This window comes from Chiloscyllium plagiosum, unplaced genomic scaffold, assembly GCF_037043375.1.
Source record: "Chiloscyllium plagiosum isolate Xiang-an unplaced genomic scaffold, Cpla_swu_hap1 HiC_scaffold_15, whole genome shotgun sequence".
In the NCBI taxonomy this organism is placed as follows: domain Eukaryota; kingdom Metazoa; phylum Chordata; class Chondrichthyes; order Orectolobiformes; family Hemiscylliidae; genus Chiloscyllium; species Chiloscyllium plagiosum.
The window spans coordinates 53960064-53964058 of record NW_028270153.1 but is presented as its reverse complement, the minus strand read 5'-3'; positions in this window follow the sequence as shown (position 1 = coordinate 53964058).

Genomic DNA, 3995 nt, shown 5'->3' with positions numbered 1-3995 from the left:
GGCCTCTGATTTTGATTCACAGGTTGAGTGTGCAGAGGCAAGTGATATCTCAGATGCACAAATCCAAACTATAAAAATAGCTGCTGCACCCTCCAACCCCCAATCGCTCCCCTCAACCCAATACCCTGACCATGGTAACCCAAGCAAACTAAGACCCTCTATCCATTTCCACAAGATCCCTTATAGACATTGTTACCTTACGCTCCCCCCACCATGAGCCCTCACACCCCGAATGTCAACTGAGTGGCTACTTCCATCCACCATCCTTTCTCCCTTGACTAACTATGTTTATTCATCTCATATCCACAAATAATCAAGCATAAAGGAGAAAAAATAAAGTTACATTATTTGGGCAGCACGGTAGTACAGTGGTTAGCATTGCTGCCTCACAGCGCCAGAGACCAGGGTTCAATTCCCACCTCAGGTGACTCTCTGTGTGAAGTTTGCACATTCTCCCCATGTCTGTGTGGGTTTCCACCAGGTGCTCCGATTTCCTCCCGCAATCCAAACAAAATTAGGTGAATTGGCTATGCTAAATTGCCCGTAGTGTTGGGTGAAGGGGTAAATGTAGGGGAATGGGTCTGGGTGGGTTGCGCTTCGGCAGGTCGGTGTGGACTTGTTGGGCCGAAGGGCAACCCACCCTTAGATTAGTAAGTAATCTAATCTAAAGAGTTCTCTATTACTGATTACATTCTATTGAGAAAAGCATTCTCGTTCATAAAATACATTTTTAGCATTGTTGATGTTCTTTGACAAGTCTTGACACTAACTGGCAAATTACACAGATTTAAGAAGTTTATGCACCTCTTACACACAACCTTCTCCACAGGTAATAATGCAAATGGTATCTGAAACCCCATTTCCCAAAGGAACCCTGAACCTCTCCCCAAAGGAAGGCCGGATCTCAATCCCAAATGTGTTCTGGGAGCATATCCATATGGTTACCTCAGTTCTTCAGTGGTCCTGAGCCTAACCAGAAGAAATGCACTGAGAACAGACCTGTTTTTATCTGATTTAATCTCTGCACTGCAGATTCCAGACTAGGCCCTCCAAATTCAGATTTGAGTGAAGATAGTTGATCACTTAAATTGCTTGTTAATTTTAGATTAGATTAAATTAGATTAGATTAGATTACTTACAGTGTGGAAACAGGCCCTTCGGCCCAACAAGTCCACACCGCCACGCCTGAGCGCAACCCACCCATACTCCTACATCTGCCCCTTACCTAACACTACGGGCAATTTAGCATGGCCAATTTACCTGACCTGCACATCTTTGGACTGTGGGAGGAAACCGGAGCACCCGGAGGAAACCCACGCAGACACGGGGAGAATGTGCAAACTCCACACAGTCAGTCGCCTGAGGCGGGAATTGAACCCGGGTCTCTGGCGCTGTGAGGCAGCAGTGCTAACCACTGTGCCACCGTGCCGCCCACTTCCATTAAAAAAAATAGAAGAATTAATATTGGACTGCTCCCAGTGTCAATTTACAAAAAATGGGAAATACTAGACTCGGGCAGACAAAAAACAAAGCTGCAGATGCTGGAATCTAAGGGAGACAAGCAGGAGACTGGAAGAACACCAGCATCAGGAAGTGGAGAAGTCAACGTTTCAGGTGTAGTCCTTCTTCAGGGCTGGGGGTAGGTGTAATTGGAGCTACAAGAAAAGGGGGGTGGGGGGTACTGGAGTAGAGGGGCAGGGTAGTGATGTAGGGATAGCTGAATACAGATGGAACATACGACCTAGTTAGTCGATGAGAGGAATGAATCTGGTTGGTAGCTGGAATGAATGGCTGATCAGAGGAATGGAAGGGAGGGGGATAGACTGGGAAGGGATGCAGGGGATGGGAAGCGAGGTTATTTGAAATTGGAGATTTCAGTATTGAGTTAGGGACAGGATTTGGACTTTCTGACATCTTCCATCATTTTCAATGTGAAGGAGACGCGCTCGATCAGAGTGAAAATTTGGGTGCAGATGGGCAAGATCAGTTTTTCTATCTTATATCCAACAGCCATGTTGAAAAATCAAATATAACACTACTCCTCAAGAACTCAGCAGTTACCTACTCAAGGTCTTAGAACCACTCTCACCCAGTTCTAAGTACAAACTCAAGAATAAAGATCAGCTTTACAGCAACGAGTGAAAGAGCTAGAAAATATTGTAACTTTGAAAGATTGAAAAGGAATGAGAGATCCCAAGTGATCTATGAGGGCCAACCCGTTTAAGGTTATTAAAATTACTTTTCTTACAATACTCCAGGAAATAAAAGCATTGAAAAAGCATGACCTCACTACATGTTTTTAAAAATCCAAGTACTTTCTGTAAGTCTCTTGACTGGTAGAAGAGACAATTTATTGCACGTCAGCTCAAATACACAATTTTTCCAGTTTGGCTGTTTAAAATCAAATCGCAAGAATATTGATTGAATTTTACCATATTTTGAATGTCATTTTGTTGAGTTTCATGGATGACTTATGTCCATGTGGACCAGCAAGTTTTCTTACCTTATCATACCAAACGTGCCTCATTAGCAATCTATCATACCTCATGGTGCCTTTCTTACCCAACGCTAGCATGATTCTACCACTTGCCATAGTGAAGAATTTGCCACTGCTGGGATATCCTAGAATAAGCCAGAATTCCTGGTGCTGGTGCCATCTTTGAATGACTGTTAAGTACCTGTACCTGTCAGTATAAAGCCAAACTGCATGTTTTGTGACAACTACCCTGGACCTGGCAGACAAGAACAAATTGGCACCCAGAGTGGTGCTGGGTGGAGGATGCCACCACCCTCAGGTTCAGCAGGTGAGTAGACCATTACACTAGATCTTGCTAGCCTGCTGTGATATTGTCAGTTGGGTCAATCCAGTCTCAGCTGTATGAAGAAATCTCCAGTAATGTAGGAAGATTAATGACCTTATCCACTCTGCAAGGTTACTGGTATCATCTTCTCCCTACTACCTCATATTCAATCAATTGCTACCGCACCAACCACCCACCAAAGCTCATGCTCCACCACTTTTAACTGCATGCAACATCTTCCCTCACTTGCTGTCACCCCAATCCCCTCTAGTTCTCCATACTGCTAACCCTAGATACCTCTACACTGCTTACTCATTCACTTGGGCCACCTCATCACCATTCTCCCACCTGCACCAGCACTAACAGCTGTACCATTCCCTTTCAGTATACTTAGAAAATGCCTCTAATAGGGCAGGAAAACCCACAAGTGACTCCTACATTGAGCTTATGATGCTTTGAGAGGGTTCTGAATCTGTCCACTCCAAGCAGCTGCCTGACTGTAAAGGGATCATAGATTCAAACCGCCCCCCTCTGGCCAATGTAGCTGTCTTCTGAGGCTTTAATGCTTTGCATTTTGTTTGTATCAGTCTTCATGGTGGAATGCATACAAGAGTTTGAAGAGAGTCAAGGGGCAGAGGTGAGTGTAGTGGCCACCACTAAGGAGATGGTACTCGAGAAGCTGAAAGGTCCAAAGGTGGATAAATCACCCGGACCAGTTGGGCTACTGTCCAGAGTTCTGAAGGAGATAGCTGAGGAGGTTGTGGATGCATTGGTTGTGATCTTCCAGGAATCACTGGAGTTAGGGAGCATCACAGAATACTAGAAAATGGCTAATGTAACATCAGTGTTTAAAAAGGGAGGGCGGCAGAAGACATGAAATTATAGGCCAGTTAACCTGACCTCCTGAAGAAGGGCTTATGTCCGAAACGTTGATTCTCCTGTTCCCTGGATGCTGCCTGACCTGCTGCGCTTTTCCAGCAACACATTTTCAGCTCGGTCATAGCCAGGTAAGTGGAAGTGAGGACTACAGATGCTGGGGGTTAGAGCCGAGTGTGTGGTGCTGGAAAAGCACAGGTCAGGCAGCATCTGAGTAGCAGGAAAATTGACGTTTTTATGGCAAAAGCTCTTCATTCCTGATGCAGGGCTTTTGCCCAAAACGTCGATTTTCCTGCTCCTCAGATGCTGCCTGACCTG